Genomic DNA, 22452 nt, shown 5'->3' with positions numbered 1-22452 from the left:
TTCTCCTATAGAGCTCCATTTTTATGGAACGGTCTGCCTACCCATGTCAGAGACGCAAACTCGGTCTCAACTCTTTACTGAAGACTCATCTCTTCAGTGGGTCATATGATTGAGTGTAGTCTGGCCCAGGAGTGGGAGGGTGAACGGAAAGGCTCTGGAGCAACGAACCGCCCTTGCTGTCTCTGCCTGGCCGGTTCCCCTCTTTCCACTGGGATTCTCTGCCTCTTGCCTACCTCCTCATGCCTTTTGCATACACTGTATATAGACTTTCTTTTCTCTACTGTGTCATTGACTTGTTTGTGTTATTGGCTTGTTTATTGTTTACTCCATGTGTAACTCTGTGTTGTCTGTGTCACACTGCTTTGCTTTATCTTGGCCAGGTCGCAGTTGCAAATGAGAACTTATTCTCAACTAGCCTACCTGGTTAAATAAAGGTGAAATAAAAAAATATATAAAAGAATTGGTGAAGTTGGATGGTTTTAACGTTGAGCATGAATACCTCAAGGAAATAAGGATGGATTTAAGGATACAAGAAAGTATTCAAACAGGACCTGATGTCCAGCTGTTGTAGGAGCTATTGTGGGAGCTGTCAGGCAAGACAGGCTGTCAGCCATATCCCTTTCTCTGTTCTCAGGCATCTTTGGCTTCCTGACATTTGGCCGTACAGTGGCGGCTGATATTCTGATGTCATATCCTGGAAATTATGTGGTCATGATCATTGCCAGACTGCTATTTGGAATATCAATCATCACCATCTATCCAATTATACTTCTGTTGGGAAGGTAGGGCCCCACTTGGACAGCACAAGCAGTTGTTTCTGTGTGTTACCATGTAACTGAGTCTGTGTGTAAATTTATGTTCATTGCACAGGTCTGTCATTCTGGACCTGATGTTGCAAATTCGTCAGTGTCGGCACGGTGGTGTCACACTTGTTTGAGAACCGCTGCAGAGTGATTCTGACTGTCATCTGGATCACAGTCACCCTCCCCATCGCCATGTTTGTCCCTGACATGAGTGAGGTCATCAGTGTTATCGGAGGAATCAGTGCCTTCTTTACCTTTCCTGGTATGAAACAAAGTGTGTGTGTAGGCATGTGTCTGCGTTCCTGTGTTGAGTTGATCCTGTGTTTGTGTAAAACTTGTCAACTAACATTGAGATGTGTTGCAGGGCTTTGCCTGGTATTCACTATGTAGTCAGAGCCTGTGTCGCCCAGAGTCAGGTGAGTTGAGTAGTTTGAAGTTATGAGATCACCTGTTGGTGTTGAATTTAATCACAAACTGCCCATCAAACATAAGTTAACTGAAGGTTTGGTCCAATAAATTGCATAATATTGTAAACATTCATGAATGTCCCTGATTGCACCCATTTCTTTCTCCATTATCTCTCTATCTCTTTCTCTCCCTGTCTGCAGGGTGGTGTGCACTGTGTGGGGTGTGATTACTGTAATTGTTGGCGCCTTCATTTTTGGACAGAGCACTACCATATGGAGATCGTCCACAGATCCATCAGAACCACCAAAATCACCAGCACTGTCATCTATCATTATCAATATCATTATGATTGTATCCGGGTTCTGTTTGAGGTTAATCATGTTTTTAAAGTTGATGTTTATGGGAGTCAGAAGTCTAGAATAAGATATTGATGTAGTGATGCTATATCAACACTGCATGTTTAAAAAAAAATGTTTATTTGACTAGGCAAATTCTTATTTTCAATGACGGCCTAGGAACAGTAGGTTAACAGCCTGTTCAGGGGCAGAATGACAGATTTGTACCTTGTCAGCTCAGGGATTTGAACTTGCAACCATTTTGGTTACTCGTCCAATGCTTTAACCACTAGGCTACCCTGCCACCCCAAGTAAGGCACATAACCAACTTATTTTATTTGCTTGTATCTCAAACGTATTCAGTATGGAGCATATATGACCCTTGTTTATCAGATTTGTTGTTTTCTGAAATAGTTTGAGATGTACTTCACTCATCCAAAAGCACAAAATAAATGTATCTATAGTATGTTTGGATGGGAAAGTTGATCTATGTATTTATGTATACATGGGCATGTATGTGCATTCATAAATTATTCTTCCTTTGTGGCCATCACAACAGATATACAGCTACAGTCCAGTCAGCGTGCAGTGTGTCTTGTTGCAGAGCTGTGGCAGGGGGCAGGGAGCAGTGTTTCATAGGGACAAAGGCAGGAAGACTGAATGAGTTCTTTTACAATGAGACATTGTAAATTAAGACTGCTCCTCTGAATGACAGAACATATGGAAACACTTACGTTTTCTGTCCCTTTGTACTGTATTTCTTTTTTTGTTGCACTGCTTCTCTTCTCTCCCACTCTCCCTCCCCACTGACCTCCCTCTATCCCAGCTGTGAGTACTGGTATATCAGTGATGGTGCGGTGTAGAACCTGACAGCGGAGATGCTGAATATGACTGTTTTAGTGTTAACCAACGTCAGACTCAGGAGTTATAGCAGAGTGTGAAGCATGTCTGAGTCGGTGTGAATGAGTTATGTGACAGAGTGGGGAAATGAGGAATGTACTATATCTATGCATAGAGAGACATAGGCCGAAACCACAGATCAGGCTGCTGACTACACACACGCACACAGCCTTTAAATCTTATACACATTCACTACAGTGTAACATCATTACATCTGCCTCCTAATTTGCCCTAGGCAAATTAAATTCCTTAAATTCAATAAAGTGGCACTATTTGAAGACAATTGAATAATTACTGGATAATGTTATGTAAATTGAACAGGAAGACAATGGAACAGACCATCAAGCATTTAATCAATGTGACAGTGGCAGCACAAGATCACACACACACACACAGCTCTGATAGCTCGCAAGCTGACGGTAGAATATGTTAATGATTACTATGGCTCAAATGGAAGGAGAGGAGATTGAAGTTTGTGTGTTTTTCCCCCCAGATCTTTACTGGCAGGGAGTGACTGAGAGGGAAACACTGCTCAGATGATCAATCAGAAACACCTTTAATCCTCTTAGTCACACATTTGCTTTGTTATCTTGCTGTCAGACTGTGTGAGAATACTTGAAACGTGTGTGTCTACGTGAGTGTGGGTGTGTGTGTGTTGAAGTTTGTGTGATTTGAAGATTGTACGGGTGTTTCAAATATACAATTCTGTACCTAATCACAGATTGCCCTGTGATCCAAGCACAAGCAGGCTATCATAACCTACACTGCATTGCTCTATACTTACTGCCTGAGGTATCTAAAACACACATCAGAGCTCGAATAAAGTACATTTTCAAAACAAGACTGTACTGCAGATGAAGAGATTGATTATACAATAGAAGGCACCATCAAGGAGCAACTCTCTGCTTCTACTTCTAGGTGTTTTTTTAATTTTTGAAGGCTGTATGTTAATAGGTTAAATTAGAGAAAAAATGCTAATGCTGTAATCTGTGGCAGATATTGCAATTATCGTCTCACTGCTGCTCCGTCCATCATTGGTAATGAGAGGGATTGCTGTCCCTGCGGGAAGCTCATCAGTGTTTCTCAAAGAGTTATGGAATAACTGGAAGCTGGGATAACAGGAAGTAAACACAAAATACATCATCTACAGTATGTGCATGAAATACAGTGAGTATACCAAACATTAGGAACACCTTCCTAATATTGAGATCCACCCCCCATCAGAACAGCCTCAATTCGTCGAGGGGTGGACTCAAATCAAATTTATTTATATAGCCCTTCGTACATCAGCTGATATCTCAAAGTGCTGTACAGAAACCCAGCCTAAAACCCCAAACAGCAAGCAATGCAGGTGTAGAAGCACGGTGGCTAGGAAAAACTCCCTAGAAAGGCCAAAACCTAGGAATAAACCTAGAGAGGAACCAGGCTATGTGGGGTGGCCAGTCCTCTTCTGGCTGTGCCGGGTGGAGATAACAGAACATGACCAAGATGTTCAAATGTTCATAAATGACCAGCATGGTCAAATAATAATAATCACAGGCAGAACAGTTGAAACTGGAGCAGCAGCTCGGCCAGGTGGACTGGGGACAGCAAGGAGTCATCATGTCAGGTAGTCCTGAGGCATGGTCCTAGGGCTCAGGTCCTCCGAGAGAGAAAGAAAGAGAGAAAGAGAGAATTAGACAGAGCATACTTAAATTCACACAGGACACCAGATAGGACAGGAGAAGTACTTCAGATATAACAAACTGACCCTAGCCCCCCGACACATAAACTACTGCAGCATAAATACTGGAGGCTGAGACAGGAGGGGTCAGGAGACACTGTGGCCCCATCCGAGGACACCCCCAGACAGGGCCAAACAGGAAGGATATAACCCCACCCACTTTGCCAAAGCACAGCCCCCACACCACTAGAGGGATATCTTCAACCACCAACTTACCATCCTGAGACAAGGCTGAGTATAGCCCACAAAGATCTCCGCCACGGCACAACCTAAGGGGGGGGCGCCAACCCAGACAGGAAGATCACATCAGTGACTCAACCCACTCAAGTGACGCACCCCTCCTAGGGACGGTATGAAAGAGCCCTAGTAAGCCAGTGACTCAGCCCCTGTAATAGGGTTAGAGGCAGAGAATCCCAGTGGAAAGAGGGGAACCGGCCAGGCAGAGACAGCAAGGGCGGTTCGTTGCTCCAGAGCCTTTCCGTTCACCTTCACACTCCTGGGCCAGACTACACACAATCATATGACCCACTGAAGAGATGAGTCTTCAGTAAAGAGTTGAGACCAAGTCTGCGTCTCTCACATGGGTAGGCAGACCATTCCATAAAAATGGAGCTCTATAGGAGAAAGCCCTGCCTCCAGCTGTTTGCTTAGAAATTCTAGGGACAATTAGGAGGCCTGCGTCTTGTGACCATAGCGTACGTGTAGGTATGTACTGCAGGACCAAATCGGAAAGATAGGTAGGAGCAAGCCCATGTAATGCTTTGTAGGTTAGCAGTAAAACCTTGAAATCAGCCCTTGCCTTGACAAGAAGACAGTGTAGGGAGGCTAGCACTGGAGTAATATGATCACATTTGTTGGTTCTAGTCAGGATTCTAGCAGCCGTATTTAGCACTAATTGAAGTTTATTTAGTGCTTTATCCGAGTAGCCGGAAAGTAGAGCATTGCAGTAGTCTAACTTAGAATGACAAAAGCATGGATTAATTTTTCTGCATCATTTTTGGACAGAAAGTTTCAGATTTTTGCAATGTTACGTAGATGGAAAAAAGCTGTCCTTGAAACAGTCTTGATATGTTCTTCAAAAGAGAGATCAGGGTCCAGAGTAACGCCAAGGTCCTTCACAGTTTTATTTGAGACGACTGTACAACCATTAAGATTAATTGTCAGATTCAACAGAAGATCTCTTTGTTTCTTGGGACCTAGAACAAGCATTTCTGTTTTGTCCGGATTTAAAAGTAAAAAGTTTGCAGCCATCCACTTCCTTATGTCTGAAACACATGCTTCTATCGATGGCAATTTTGGGGCTTCACCATGTTTCATTGAAATGTACAGCTGTGTGTCATGCGCAGAGCAGTGAAAGTTAACATTATGTTTTCGAATGACATCCCCAAGAGGTAAAATATATAGTGAAAACAATAGCGGTCCTAAAACAGAACCTTGAGGAACACCGAAATTTACAGTTGATTTGTCAGAGGACAAACCATTCACAGAGACAAACTGATATCTTTCTGACAGATAAGATCTAAACCAGGCCAGAACTTGTCCGTGTAGACCAATTTGGGTTTCCAATCTCTCCAAAAGAATGTGGTGATCGATGGTATCAAAAGCAGCACTAAGGTCTAGGAGCACGAGGACAGATGCAGAGCCTCGGTCTGATGCCATTAAAAGGTAATTTACCACCTTCACAAGTGCAGTCTCAGTGCTATGATGGGGTCTAAAACCAGACTGAAGCATTTCGTATACATTGTTTGTCTTCAGGAAGGCAGTGAGTTGCTGCACAAAAGCCTTTTCTAAAATTTTAGAGGAATGGAAGATTCGATATAGGCCGATAGTTTTTTTATATTTTCTGGGTCAAGGTTTGGCTTTTTCAAGAGAGGCTTTATTACTGCCACTTTTAGTGAGTTTGGTACACATCCGGTGGATAGAGAGCTGTTTATTATGTTCAACATAGGAGGGCCAAGCACAGGAAGTAGCTCTTTCAGTAGTTTAGTTGGAATAGGGTCCAGTATACAGCTTGAAGGTTTAGAGGCCATGATTATTTTCATCATTGTGTCAAGAGATATAGTACTAAAACACTTGAGCGTCTCTCTTGATCCTAGGTCCTGGCAGAGTTGTGCAGACTCAGGACAACTGAGCTTTGAAGGAATACGCAGATTTAAAGAGGAGTCTGTAATTTGCTTTCTAATAATCATGATCTTTTCCTCAAAGAAGTTCATGAATTTATCACCGCTGCTTTTTGGTTAGCTTTGCGACAGTATCAAAAAGGAATTTCGGATTGTTCTTATTTTCCTCAATTAAGTTGGAAAAATAGGATGATCGAGCAGCAGTAAGGGCTCTTCGATACTGCACGGTACTGTCTTTCCAAGCTCGTCAGAAGACTTCCAGTTTGGTGTGGCGCCATTTCCGTTCCAATTTTCTGGAAGCTTGCTTCAGAGCTCGGATATTTTCTGTGTACCAGGGAGCTAGTTTCTTATGAGAAATGTTTTTAGTTTTTAGGGGTGCAACTGCATCTAGGGTATTGAGTAGAGTGTTGGAAGCTATTTTGTAGATGACATTGCCGAAGTCGAGGATCGATAGGATAGTCAGTTTTACTGACTATCCTAGTTTGGCGGCGTGAGTGAAGGAGGCTTTGTTGCGAAATAGAAAGCCGATTCTAGATTTGATTTTGGATTGGAGATGTTTAATATGAGTCTGGAAGGAGAGTTTACAGTCTAGCCAGACACCTAGGTATTTATAGTTGTCCACATATTCTAGGTCGGAAACGTCCAGGGTGGTGATGCTAGTCGGGCGGGCGGGTGCGGGCAGTGAACGGTTGAAAAACCTGCATTTGGTTTTACTAGTGTTTAAGAGCAGCTGGAGGCCACGGAAGGAGTGTTGTATGGCATTGAAGCTAGTTTGGAGGTTAGTTAGCACAGTGTCCAAGGAAGGGCCAGAAGTATACAGAATGGTGTCGTCTGCGTAGAGGTGGATCAGGGAATCGCCCGCAACAAGGGCGACATCATTGATATATACAGAGAAAAGAGTCGGCCCGAGAATTGAACTCTGTGGTACCCCCATAGAGATTGCCAGAGGTCCGGACAACATGCCCTCCGATTTGACACACTGAACTCTGTCTGCAAAGTAGTTCGTGAACCAGGCGAGGCAGTCGTCAGAAACACCAAGGCTATTGAGTCTACAGTGATTGACAGAGTCGAAAGCCTTGGCCAGGTCGATGAAGACGGCTGCACAGTACTGTCTTTTATCGATGGCGGTTATGATATCGTTTAGTACCTTGAGCGTGGCTGAGGTGCAACCATGACAGGCTTGGAAGCCGGATTGCACAGCGGATAAGGTACGGTGGGATTCGAAATGGTCAGTGATCTGGTTATTAACTTGGCTTTTGAAGACTTTAGATAGGCAGGGCAGGATGGATATAGGTCTGTAGCAGTTTGGGTCTTGGGTGTCACCCCCTTTGAAGAGGGGGATGACCGCGGCAGCTTTCCAATCTTTAGGGATCTCGGACGATACGAAAGAGAGGTTGAACAGGCTGGTAATAGGGGTTGCAACAATGGCGGAAGATAGTTTTAGAAAGAGAGGGTCCAGATTGTCTAGCCCAGCTGATTTGTACTGGTCCAGGTTTTGCAGCCCTTTCAGAACATCTGCTGTCTGGAAATGGGTGAAGGAGAAGCTGGGGAGGCTTGGGCGAGTAGCTGTGGGGGGGGGGCTGTTGGCCGGGGTTGGAGTAGCCAGGGGGAAGGCATGGCCAGCCGTTGAGAAATGCTTATTGAAATTTTGGATTATCATGGATGTATCAGTGGTGACCGTGTTACCTAGCCTCAGTGTAGTGGGCAGCTGTCAGGAGGTGCTCTTGTTCTCCATGGACTTTACAGTGTCCCAAAACCGGGATGGAGATAGAGCTACAGGATGCGAATTTCTGCTTGAAAAAGCTAGCCTTTGCTTTCCTGACTGACTGCGTGTATTGGTTCCTGACTTCCCTGAACAGTTGCATATCATGGGGACTATTCGATGCTATGGCAGTCCGCCACAGGATGTTTTTGTGCTGGTCAAGGGCAGTCAGGTCTGGAGTGAACCAAGGGCTATATCTGTTCTTAGTTCTGCATTTTTTGAACGGGGCATGCTTATCTAAGATGGTGAGGAAATTACTTTTAAAGAATGACCAGGCATCCTCGACTGACGGGATGAGGTCAATATCCTTCCAGGATACCCGGGCCAGGTCGATTTGAAAGGCCTGCTCATCGAAGTGTTTTAGGGAGCATTTGACAGTGATGAGTGGTGGTTGTTTGACCGCGGACCCATAGCGGATACAGGCAATGAGGCAGTGATCGCTGAGATCCTGATTGAAAACAGGGGAGGTGTATTTGGAGGGCAAGTTTGTCAGGATAATGTCTATGAGGGTGCTCATGTTTACGGATGATCAGTGATTACTTCAAGGAAGGAGGGATCCTTCCATGATTGACAGGCCAGCTCATCTTTAAGGGTGTAGATGAGCAGGCAGAAGAACATAGAGATCACAGACATGATCACCCAATGGGAGAGCTTCTTGTTCTCCATGCTGCTGTAGATGGCTATACAGGCCTCATGGCACTGCAACACACATTCATATACTGTACATTCTAATAATACACAAATAGAGTATAGGTGTTGTGGCAGTGTAACACACACACAAGCAAAATGCATAACCCTATAGTACAGATACTGTCTCCAGACTTCAAACAGTTAAAAGTTTGTTCTGTACCTGGAAGCCAAAACAGATGTTGGGGACGACGATGAACATTGATACCCATGAATCTATTCTAGAAAACATAGAAGACAGAGAATAACAGATTAGCACACACAACATATGCACAAGTATACTCACAAATGTACTTTCCAAAGAAACACGTGCACACAAACACACATGTGCATACATACACATACACACACTCACACAAACCAACACACTCACTGACCCTTCACTGTGCTCTGGGGTAACGACGGCTGAATGTTCGTCCATCATGTAGTATATGACGATGACAGGCACACAGAGATACAGTTGAAGTTGGAAGTTTACATACAGAAAATTATGTCATGGCTTTAGAAGCTTCTGATAGGCTAATTGACATCATTTGAGTCAATTGGAGGTGTACCTGTGGATGTATTTCAAGGCCTACCTTCAAGTGCCTCTTGGCTTGACATCATGGGAAAATCAAAAGAAATCAGTCAAGACTTCAGAAAAAATGGTTGTCCTCCACAAGTCTGGTTCATCCTTGGGAGCAATTTCTAAACACCTGAAGGTACCACTTCCATCTGTACAAACAATTGTATGCAAGTATAAACACCATGGGACCACGCAGCCATCATACAGTTCAGGAAGGAGACGCATTCTGTCTCCTAGAGATGAATGTACTTTGGTGCGAAAAGTGCAACTCAATCCCAGAACAACAGTAAAGGACCTTGTGAAGATGCTGGAGGAAACAGGTACAAATGCAAACCATGTTCCACATCAATGATACAGTGAGATGGAAACAACTAGACTAATAGTGTGTCATAGCCCTGATGGAGTAAATCATTCATCCATCAGACACATCCAGAAAGAAGCACACATACACACACAGACACAAGCACACAAACACACAGGCAGGCCTTCGTGGTGGGTACTGCTGCCATTACAGTATACATGCATAGGTGCCTACCCGACTCCTGGCCCATGAGCCCTTCATTAGAGTTAGCCTGTGAAAAGATGCATCTCATTCACACCAAGGAGAGGAAATTCAACAAAGCAGGCCTAGGCCATGGGTGTATGCAGCCTCACACAGGCAAACACACACAGGGGCAGACTAGGACCAGAAATCAGTCCTGGCATTTATTATTATTTGTTTTTACCTGTATTTAACTAGGCAAGTCAGTTAAGAACAAATTCTTATTTTCAATGATGGCCTATGAACAATGGGTTAACTGCCTTGTTCAGAGGCAAAACAGATTTTTACCTTGTCAGCTCGGGGATTCAATCTTGCAACCTTTCGGTTACTAGTCCAACACTCTAACCACGCTCTAACCATTTTTTCCCCTTGAGGCCTCCACACCAGCCTATTTTTTTTTTCCGAGGCACCCATTATTAGCCAGTTAATAATAATTTTGTAAAACAGGCCCACTGGGCTAAAAATTGACAAGATCATCTGGCATTTGCCCAATATGCCAGATGGCCAGTTCGCCACTGTGACACACACACAAACGAATATGAGAACATTTAAGTATTAACAGGATGAAGTAAACTAATTCTGACTTTAATGAAGGGTGCAACAAGTTGCAAGGGTGCTATGACTTCCACAGATTTCCCATCGTGTGTGTTTGATTGAATTGACACCAAGTTACAGCACATTTCTTGATTGTGTGGACCAAAAAAATGGTTCTGTTTTATTACTTTACTTTTTAAAAATTATTTAGAACAATCCCACTATTTTGGTTATTGATTTTTGATTGCGCTCACCATTTCAACGCTGATGGCTTTATTGACTCCTCCCGCCTTCTCGAAAGCCCACGGGAAGTTAAGCAGTCCCACGCCTAGGGCAGATTTGAGTATGATGAAGATGGCACCGAACGAACCGAGCCGTGGGGGGTCCGCGTGCGACAAAGATCTCGCCAACAGGCTAATACTCTCACTGGCAAGTTATTCAATGTTTGGCCACACAGGTCACCGTCCTTGTCCGTCTTTGCAGTACAGTTTCCTGGAGTCGGGATGGCAGATGTTACCGTTGCGCTCCAAAGCGCTTCTGCCTTCAAGCCTGCCTTGCGCCTCAAATAGCAATAGTGTGAGGGTATTCATTTAAATGAAATGTCGCTGAAGTTTCCAGTCCCATCGAGTCCTCAGCGTTATGGCTTCAGACAGAAAAAGTAGGCGTTCATACATTTGTGCTACATATACTGTATATATAGGCCTACCCTAGGTGGTCGCCATAATTACACAAGAGAATCCGAGTAGGACTCATAAAATAGCCAATGCATTTCACTCTGATGTGACAAATATGACACCAGGCTGCGACCTTTACTGTGTGTGTATATAATTGTGTGTCTGTCTGGGTGTGTGTGTGACTGGGACACTGCAATTCCACTGGGTACATACTTAAATTCAACAAATATTTCACGTTTGTTAAACATAATTTGATTGAAATGACATGGAACCAACGTTGATTCAACTAGTGTGTGTCCAATGGGTTAATATGTCCTGTTTCACCCCATACAGAACCAATCAGTCGATATAATCGTGAACAATCATCGGAAATCAAGCGTTATGAATCAGACAGTGGGGCGCCATTGACCCACTAGTTGGTCAGAAGGTTCAAATCAACGTTTCATATCATAATTTCCGAGTAGGCGGTAATCAGAGTGGGGAACCGTGCCCCACTCTAATTCATATCGCTTGATTTCTAATGATAGTTGTTGATTATATCGACTGATTGCAATTGTATCGGGTGCCTGTTTTGTGGTTATCAGCTCATTGTCCAGTTATATGAAGAACGGTGACAGGCAGTGGCAAATATAGGAACAGAGGAGCGCGGTACATAAAGGTGCATGTGCGTAAAAGTGATACTAGCGACATTCGTCTAGAATTCTGGTTGACTCTGACTACACAGAGGCCAACTAAGGGTAGAATATGCTCAAAGGAATTCGGCGTTAGAATGACTGGTGCCAACAGCAAACAATATCACAGGAGCACATAGGATAACGGGCCGCGTGACGCATGCTGACAGCGCACCTGACAACTGTATGGTTTAATGTGGCTTATTTGGGTGATCTAGTATCCTGTTATCATCCTTACAAAAATCAAATTAGTTGTATGATTAGCAGGTAAAAGCTTGTGATTTACAATTACAAGTTGTAAGTTTTGACAGATGGAATACCCTCCTTGTTTGTAATGTAAACTTTAGGATCAAGAGCAGGTCAGATCGATCTCAGGTGCAGCTCACAAATAACATGCAGCATAGGGCTGTCGGACAATAGAGAATACATTCTCTCCGGTTCTCCTCTTTCATTGTGTGTGTGGTATCCAATGTACCTGATAGGAGAAGATGCAGGTGCTGTCTGGAGCTTCAACATCTACATCTTCCAAGTCAGGGAGATCATGTGAAGAGTCAAGTGACCTTTAGTCAAGGGACAAGGCTTTAGTGCTCTAAATTAAGGTTAGAATCCAGATCAAAATTATATGAGTCTGGGGCAGTCTGTGCTTTTGGATAAGACGCTGATGGAGAGGGACAATCTTTTTGCTGATAATGTAAATGAGTACATTAGCAGTTTAAAAAAAAAATCACATTACATGTAACTGATTACATGTAATCAGTTACTCTCCAACCCTGATCTATGATCACCTCAGCTGTCAGATTTTGGCTGGCCACGTACTGACCACTCTCTAACTTCTCCCTTTTTTGTAGTTGATTTCTTTCGCAATGATACCATACATGTAGACTTCCAGTCATTGTGCTAACACTAGTTAGCATTGACTTGCGAAACTACCTGCTCTTCATACTGCATGCAGAGGCATAAGTTTTATATCTATGAGTTCATCTGACTCTGGTTAAGTAGGAGAAGGGCTTAAATGCCATTATTTCGCAGTATCATTACTTTATTCTGCTGCTGTGCTTGTTCTCCCTCTGGCTGACCTCTCACCCTCTTGTTGCTAGCTCTCTAGCTGATCTCTGTCCAGATCCTCTCTTTCCGGATGCAAATGTATATGAGTGTGTGTGTTTGTGTGTGTGTATGTGTTTGGCATATATATCCTACAGTGCATAAAGTTTCACTTTGCATCTTTTATTAAGGTTTTAATTTTTCATGCAACTCTTCCATTTCTGTCTCCAATGGGAGACAGGTCCCTCGGGATCGGAGAACCCCTTGTTCACCATCTGCACGCGTGTGTTCTTCTTGTCGGGAGCCTCCAGGGGATTGTCTACATGCCAGCCGTACATAGACGATGAGAGGACAGGCACCCGCCTACCCCTTTCCTGGTACAGCAGGACAAAATGCTTAATCAATCATTGACATCAATAACAGTCAGTAAGAGTTCTAAGTGGACTGGCAAAAATGAAGGGACATCTTCAGAAAGATTATGGCCCAGAGAAGAAGCTTTGTAAGTACTTACCTCCTTATTAATGTTCTGTGTAAGGTTCACAGCCTTGTCATCATGTGACACTTTGGGCTCATACCCCTCCCTGAGATGGAACACTTCATTATAAACCCTTCCTTGCTCCTCACTTTGGGTACACAAAAAAACTGTGATTAACAGTTGGCTAATGCCATCTTTGGAGGTAGTAGTGTCCCTGGAAGCATATTTTAGAGGAAGTAGTGCCATATAGCTTAACTACAGGAGTACTGGTTCAAAACAAGACCTGCCCCGGATGTAATCTCCCTAGATGACTACCGCCACATAGCACTCGGTAGCCATGAAGTGCTTTGAAAGGCTGGTCATGATTCATGGTCATGGATGTGAAAACTTAAAATCGGCTCTAATTAATCGGCCATTCCGATTAATCGGTCGACCTCTAGTAGTGTGTATGGCCCAATATATCACTGGGCCCAAGCTTCCTCCCATCCAGGACCTATATACTAGGCGATGTCAGAGGAAGGCCCAAAAAAATATCAGACTCCAGTCACCCAAGTTATAGACTGTAAGACTGCTGAACAATTAATCAATTGGCCACCCGGACTACCTACATGTAGAAATTACCTCGACTAACCTGTACCCCACACATTGACTCGGTACCGGTAACCCTGTATATAGTCTCGTTATTGATATGTACTTTTATTGTGTCCATTATTTTTTTCTTTATTTGGTAAATATTTAAATCTATTGGCTAAGGCACTGACTTTCCCATGTTTACTGCAACTCATATCAGATGAGAATAATACAATGTGGTGCAATTATGTAGGCCTAGGCGGATATTTTATGTTTCATAGCAATGCATTTGATTTACCTCTGGTAACATGTGCTGGAAATAAAAGGAACTGGACACTGCGACAAGCTCCCTTTGCGGGAAGCTTCGTGCCCACATGCTCGTGTTGCCCCCTTCTGTCTTGATCATGTCACTGCACTAGCGTGGAAGCCTTGATATAGGTGTCTTCATAGAAAGCTAAGCTTTTCAAATAGACCTCTCAATTGAAAAGGTTCACACAACTCTCACTATGTAGCTTATGATGTCAGTTGTAAAAAAAAAAAAGTTGAGTTGATTCTGTTACAAATGTTGTGTGTTCCTGCTGACTATCTTAGCCTACAATAAATGTAGTTTAAATCAAATCACATTTATTTATGTAGCCCTTCTTACATCAGCTGATATATCAAAGTGCTGTACAGAAACCCAGCCTAAAACACGAAACAGCAAGCAATGCAGGTGTAGAAGCACCGTGGCTAAGAAAAACTAACTAGAAAGGCCAAAACCTAGAGAGGAACCAGGCTATGAGGGGTAGCCAGTCCTCTTCTGGCTGTGCCGGGTGGAGATTATAACAGAACATGGCCAAGATGTTCAAATGTTCATAAATGACCAGCATGGTCAAATAATAGCAATCACAGTGAACAGGTCAGGGTTCCATAGCCGCAGGCAGAACAGTTGAAACTGTAGCAGCAGCATGGCCAGGTGGACTGGGGACAACAAGGAGTCATCATGCCAGGTAGTCCTGAGGCATGGTCCTAGGGCTCAGGTCCTACGAGAGAGAAAGAGAGAATTAGAGAGGGCATAATTAAATTCACACAGGACACCGGATAAGACAGGAGAAATACTCCAGATATAACAGACTGACCCTAGCCCCCTGACACAAACTACTGCAGCATAAATACTGGAGGCTGAGACAGGAGGGGTCAGGAGACACTGTGGCCCCATCCGATGATACCTCCAGACAGGGCCAAACAGGCAGGAGTTAACCTCACCCACTTTGCCAAAGCACAGCCCCCACACCACTAAAGGGATATCTTCAACCACCAACTTACCATCCTGAGACAAGGCCGAGTATAGCCCACAAAGATCTCCCCCACGGCACAACCCCAGGGGGGGCGCCAACCCAGACAGGAAGATCACGTCAGTTTAGACAGTACAATGAATATTTACACTATACAGCTTGTCCTAAATTAATCAAACTATTAGAATTTTAGCAACAAGCAAATGGTAGAGCGATTTCTGCATATTGAACCTTTAAAGCGGCAATCAGCAGTTCAAACAATAACAAACCGTCATCCCCACCCCTATTTCAGTAAAAAGCTGTGGGATAGGGCTGGAGAAATGTAACCACTGTCACATTCATAGACAGAGCTATGGAATCAAGGACTGAGCATCCATGATGTCAACATTATAGTTCTAAACATGTTTATAGGCTATATAGTGTTTGTTTACATTTACTTTGTTTACAAACATTGGATTGAAACAAGCTTGCATTTTGGGTTTTGATGGAGTATGACAGTTGAACTAAACTCATGCAGCATTCCTAAGTTATCTTCTTCAAGAATGCAATCTGGTTTCCGAGCTGGTCATGGGTGCACCTCAGCCACGCTCAAGGTCCTAAACAATATTTTAACCGCCATCGATAAAAGACAGTACTGTGCAGCCGTCTTCATCGACCTGGCCAAGGCTTTCGACTCTTGTCATTCACCGCATTCTTATTGGCTGACTCAATAGCCGTGGCTTCTCAAATGACTGCCTCGCCTGGTTCACCAACTACTTCTCAGATAGAGTTCAGTGTGTCAAATTGGAGGGCATGTTGTCCGGACCTCTGGCAGTCTCTATGGGGGTGCCACAGGGTCCAATTCTCGGGCAGATTCTTTTCTCTTTATACATCAGTGATGTTGCTCTTGCTGGTGGTGATTCTCTGATCCACCTCTACGTAGACGACACCATTCTGTATACATCTGGCCCTTCTTTGGACACTGTGCTAACAAACCTCCAAACTAGCCTCAATGCCATACAACACTCCTTCCGAGGCCTCCAGGTGCTTTTAAATGCAAGTAAAACTAAGTGCATGCTCTTCAACCGATTGCTGCCCGCACCCTCCCGCCCGACTAGCATCACTACTCTGGACGGTTCTGACTTAGAATATGAGGATCAACTACAAATACCTGGTGTCTGGTTAGACTGTAAACTCTCCTTCCAGACTCACATTAAGCATCTTCAATCCAAAATGAAATCTAGAATCGGCTTTCTATTTCGCAACAAAGCCTCCTTCACTCAGGCTGCCAAACATACCCTCGTAAAACTGACTATCCTACCGATCCTTGACTTTGGCGATGTCATTTACAAAATAGCCTCCAACACTCTACTCCGACTACATCCAGTTTGCGATCACAGTGCCATTTGTTTTGTCAGCAACACCCCATATACTACCAAACACTGCGACCTTTATGCTCTCGTTGGCTGGCCATCACTACATATTCGTCGCCAAACCCACTGGCTCCAGGTCATCTATAAGTCTATGCTAGGTAAAGCCCCGCCTTATCTCAGCTCACTGGTCACCATAGCAACACCCACCTGTAGCACTCGCTCCAGCAGGTATACCCCCAAAGCCAACACTTCCTTTAGCCGCCTTTCCTTCCAGTTCTCTGCTGCCAATGACTGGAACGAATTTCAGAAATCACTGAAGCTGGGGTCTTATCTCCCTCTCTAACTTTAAGCATCAGCTGTAAGAGCAGCTTACTGTACCTGTACACAGACAATCTGTAAACAATACACCCAACTACCTCATCCCCATATTTTTATTCATCATCTTGCTCTTTTGCACCCCAGTATTTCTACTTGCACATCAGCATCGGCACATCTATCACTCCAGTGTTAATGCTATATTGTAATTATTTCGCCTCCATGGTCTATTTATTGCCTTACCTCCCTACTCTTCTACATTTGCACACACTGTACATAGATTTTTCTATTGTGTTATTGACTGTACGTTTGTTTATGTGAAACTCTGTGTTGTTGTTTTTGTCGCACTGCTTTGCTTTGCTTTATCTTGGCCAGGCCGCAGTTGTAAATGAGAACTTGTTCTCAACTGGCCTACCTGGTTAAATAAAGGTGAAATAAAAATAAATTAAATTAAAAAATAATCAATGGGTACATTTCATTAATTCAGAAGTCCAACAATGGATGATGCAACCATCGTATCCTTGTATATGTAACCGATGTGAAATGGCTAGCTAGTTAGTGGGGTGCGCGCTAATAGCGTTTCGATCGGTGACGTCACTCGCTTTGAGAGACCTTGAAGTAGTTGTTCTCCTTGCTCTGCAAGGGCCGTGGTTTTTGTGGAGCGATGGGTGACGATGCTACGAGGGTGACTGTTGTCTGTGTGCAGAGGGTCCCTGGTTCGAGCCCGGGTAGGGGTGAGGAATGGACTAAAGTGTTATACTGTTACACATAGGCCTACTGTAAGAGTTAGTTCAAATAAGTGCATAGATATACGCAACTACAAATAAACATGGATGTATAGGATCTCTGCCTTTTTGTGGTCGACAATACATGTATTATTCAGAATAGGCTACATTGATTACATACACGTTTTATTTTGGAATCGCTGTATGCTTGTGTAAATATTCATATTTTTAGCTCCGGGAAAAATAGATTGAATGTCAGTCCTTTTGACCAATGAAAATGTTGAAGCGTAAAGACAGCTCGGATACAATAGTTTATATCAGAGCCATAGGGGGGGTTTGATTAATCCTGCCCGGGACCGGACCCCCATGTAAAAGTGTTTTGCGTCGGCTGGTCGTGAGCCAGGTGCCCTGTTTAAAGTCCATGGGGAATTCGGCTCCAAACAAAAGTGACTTAATTAAACCTCTAGTGACTCCCCATCCCGCATGAGGGAGCGTAATCATCGACTGACACTAATTAGCATAACGCAACGGACATAAATATTCCTAGAAAATATTCCTATTCATGAAAATCACATGTAAAATATATTGACACAGCTTAGCATTTTGTTAATCACCCTGTCGTCTCAGATTTTCAAAATATGCTTTTACAGCCAAAGCTAGACAAGCATTGGTGTAAGTTTATCGATAGCCTAGCATAGCATTTTGTCCAGCTAGCAGCAGGTAAACTTGGTCACGGAAATCAGAAAAGCAATCAAATTAAATTGTTTACCTTTGATGAGCTTCGGATGTTTTCACTCACGAGACTCCCAGTTAGATAGCCAATGTTCCTTTTTTCCCAAAATATTATTTTTGTAGGCGAAATAGCTCCGTTTGTTCTTCACGTTTGGCTGAGAAATCGCCTGGAAATTGCAGTCACGAAAAACACCGAAAAATATTCCAAATTTAGCTCCATAATATCGACAGAAACATGGCAAACGTTGTTTACAAGCAATCCTCAAGGTGTTTTTCAAATATCTATTTGATAATATATCCACCGGGACAATTAGTTTTTCAGTAGGACCGATTGGAATAATGGCTACCTCTGTATTTTATGCGAGAATCACTCTGGGAGCATCAGGTGACCACTTGCAGCCGCTTATGGGTATTCTTCAACATAAATGCGTAAAACTACGTCACAATGCTGTAGACACCTTGGAGAATACGGAAAAAAAGTAATCTGGTTGATAGCCCATTCACTGCTCAATAGGGACGCATTGGAACGCAGCGCTTTCAAAACATGAGGCACTACCGGATTAGATTTCTCAGGCTTTCGCCTGCAACATCAGTTCTGTTACTCACAGACAATATTTTTACAGTTTTGGAAACTTTACAGTGTTTTCTATCCTAAACTGTCAATTATATGCATATTCTAGCATCTTGTCCTGACAAAATAGAACGTTATTTTTTTTTAAATGAAAATACTGCCCCCTAGTCTCAAAAGGTTTTAAGCACGTGTAATAATTACTAGTATTCTGTGTTTTCCCATGCTAAAGGGATTGCTTTTTATTATCACGGTTTATCTGCCTTCCCAATAAAAAATTGTTAGAAAATTCGAACATTTATTTGATGAAAAAGATATGTTGTATGTTTCTGGACAATGCACCATGCTGCATGGGTTGACAAAATGACCGAGCGGCACAGATTACTGTTCGATTTGAGAAGCGTGCTCCTCTCCGATTTCGTCCGATGACGTAACGGGCCATAACACGGTGCCCCGCGGTTTAGCGTCATCGACGGTGCCAAGATGGCTGCTTGAACAGACGCTTTTTTTACCGAGCTCAGTACCAAACTTCAGAAAGATTGTGAAATTAAAAAAAAAAAAAAAAAACGTTGAGTCATTATTGTCTTTATTTGTTCAAGATATAAGACCTTTCCTGTGACAGGAATGATAATTGGATCATTTATTTCAGCATGTCCATGCAAAGTCGTGACAAAAAAAGAAAGGAAAAAGTTAGCCGTTCTATTGCTAATCAACAAGAGAGAAACGTGCTTATAGACAACTGCCATAACTACACTTGGCCTATGGATAATATCATGCTTTCGAATGCTGAAGATGACGAATTCCCCTCTTTACCGGTTACTCCGTGCAAACCTCCACCCTCCAAAAAACCCAACATGAACTCTGACATCGTGGCTACCCTCTCCTTACTCATCAACTCCAGGTGTGACGCCATTGAGAAAATGGTAGGCGCGAACACCATGGTTATCGAAGGCTTGAAAAAGACTGGAGTTTGCATGTGGTGAAATTAATGATGTGAAAACGAGAGTGGCAAAAGTTGAAAAAAATGTGGAAAGGGTGGAAAAGAATAACAATGTCTACCATAGACGTCTCAATGATCTGGAACAATACACAAGAAAATGGAACCTGAGACTCTACGGCTTGCCAGAGGTGGAGAAGGAAGATGTGCGAGGAGAGGCTATCCGTATCTGCCAAGAAGTTTTGCCTGCAGAGAAGAACAAAGTTGGTGATACCATCGACGTTGTACATCGCCTCTGCAAGAAGCAACAGCAAAGCGATTCAAGACCCAGGGGTATCATCATCCTATTCACTACCAGATTCTACAGGGATGCTGTCTGGAAAGCTGCTAGGAAGAACGCCTTCCTTCAGAGCCATGGTATGCGTTTCGCCGAGGATCTCAGCCCAGAAGACATCGAAAGAAGGAACAAGTTGTGGCCAACGATCAAGATAGCACGAAGTGAGGGGAAGGCTGCTTACTTCGTAGGAGGACGAGGTTTCATCAACGGTTCAGAAATCCATATTCCTCCCTAGAATCTCACCAGAAGGAACAGGTTGATGGTTTCAGCCATGGTATTCTCATTTTCCTTATGTGGTTTACCTAACAAGCATCAGGTGACTATTTTACAGGAATACTCAGGTATTTCAATTCATTAGTTTGTTCTTGTATGACCAGAAGTCCTATTTTGTTTACAAACTTACAAAGAAGATTGAAAGCTGAATTTATGTTTTATGTATACAGTAACTAAGATGCTGTTTTAAATGGCATACAGGTCTGCTCTGACGTTACACGGTTATTGTTCTATTTAGTTATTAATACTTATTTCCAAAAAAGGTCTTAGGAACGTTTATATGTAGAACATTTTGTTATTCAATTATTTTATGATCAGTTTTCATATGTACTTAATATAGTAGGTACCCTTTTTATTTAAATTATTATTTGTTGTTTTATTTCTCAGAATAGTTCCTGATTACACTAAAGAAGGTTTTTAGTCTCTCTTACTACAAGAACCCTTGGTTTGGTCTTGAACATAATTTCCAGTTGAGTTGAATTTCAAAGGTTATGGAATAAGCTATTTTCACTTTAAATTGACTTAAATGGTGCAGATCTCGGTTCCTTATCGTTTACGTTCACTATCTACAGTTTATACTTTTATATAATCTTTGTTTACGTTCACTGCTCCTACGTCTTTGACTCATCCTACTACAGTTTATACTTTTATATAATCTTTGTTGTTTTGTCTTTGTCTATATTATCTCTTAATGCTAGGGGTTACATTACAGTAAACAGTGTGAAGCGCAAGGCCTTATTTTTATTTGCTAAACAATTTCGAACAGATTTTTGCTTTTTCAAGAGTCTCACTCAATTTCTGCTGATGCCAACTTCTGGAGGTCAGTGGGGCAACGATATTTGGCTTTCCCATGGATCTGAACGCTCTGCTGGTGTCACTACTCTGTTGAAGAGGCCTACGAGCGTAAGAAACTGCGTTACACAGAGTTGGCAGCAGACGCAACTCAGCGTGGCTGGAATGCAAAAAAATTGTCTAGCCAGTTGAAGTGGGATGCAGAGGATTCGTGGCTTCTTCCACCATCAGGTTGCTGAAAGAACTTGGAATCCATGGACAGGCTCTGCGGCAGACCGTCAGAGCAGTTTCTCAAGCAGCTGAAAGAGGTTACAAAATTTTATATATATATATATATATATATAAATTAAAAGCACTCTAGCAAAAAAATAAGGAGGGAGAACAGAAGTCATCCTGTTTCTTTTGATGACTCTAAAAATAAGTTAAACATTGCAGCCGGTGGATCTGGATCAAACGGAAGGACCCTTGCTGGGCTATAACTTCATGACCCCACCCCCACCTGAGAACCCAATTCAGATCCCTCCAACTTGAGGAGGGCATATGAGGTATGCGGTCAGCTGTAGGGCTGGTTCAGAGAATAGGACGCCCCTGCCTTGCATAGTCCCGTGGGACATCTTAATTGGGCATGGGACACAAGCTAAGGCTTGATCACCCTTTAGCTGGCCACCTTTGAGGGTGTTTAGTGATTAAAGGCCGAAACACCCACTGATTCGAAGGCACACTACTGAGGATGTGTCCCAAAATTGACATCTTAACCCAGTCTAAGAAATAAACCTCCCATGCCACTCTGTCAACATCACGGCAAATCTCATGTGAGTGCATTCCATCTATTGGCACAATGGACAGTTTTTAACATCTCGTCCCGTGTTTTATGATTCTGATCATCTGGACCAGTCCAGTGACTGCTGTGAAAGGACAGCTGACAACATAGGAAAGTCTGTGTGACAGCTTGGAGAGACAGCTGACTGGAGGGAATAGACCCCACTGGGGCTGTCATGGGCTAGCTACCCATGTTGGCAGTCTCTGACGCTGTTTCAGTATGTTGGAGACACCCGCTAAGTGCTACTGAAAGTCAACAAAGGAACATACCCCTAGAGCCTGCGAGAGCTGGGGTGCAAGATGGCTCAACGACTGATCACACGGTTACGGACCCAGGAACGGAAACGACTACGAGTAGGAACACAGCACATGAGACAACCATAACAGCAGCAGGACACACACTTCAGGTGTGCAGCTGTGTTTGGGAGAGAGTAACATCGGCAAGGGGGTTAAGGATCCATCAAGGGAGGAAAAGGTGCTTGGGAGAGCAGAGACAGGGACCTCGCATTGACCAGTACT

The 22452-nt window shown here is 43.2% G+C and overlaps 1 long non-coding RNA gene across 1 annotated transcript; it reads left to right on the top strand.

Annotated features, from left to right (window-relative positions):
• The first annotated feature begins 344 nt into the window (after window positions 1-344).
• Window positions 345-2012, top strand: LOC112249235. Its single transcript, XR_002953324.2, has 4 exons — window positions 345-782; window positions 871-1065; window positions 1168-1219; window positions 1412-2012. It is a non-coding gene; the product is annotated as an uncharacterized LOC112249235 (long non-coding RNA).
• The last annotated feature ends 20440 nt before the right edge of the window (window positions 2013-22452 follow it).

Source organism: Oncorhynchus tshawytscha, unplaced genomic scaffold, assembly GCF_018296145.1.
Source record: "Oncorhynchus tshawytscha isolate Ot180627B unplaced genomic scaffold, Otsh_v2.0 Un_scaffold_4_pilon_pilon, whole genome shotgun sequence".
NCBI lineage: Eukaryota > Metazoa > Chordata > Actinopteri > Salmoniformes > Salmonidae > Oncorhynchus > Oncorhynchus tshawytscha.
This window is presented reverse-complemented; position numbering and strand designations above follow the sequence as displayed.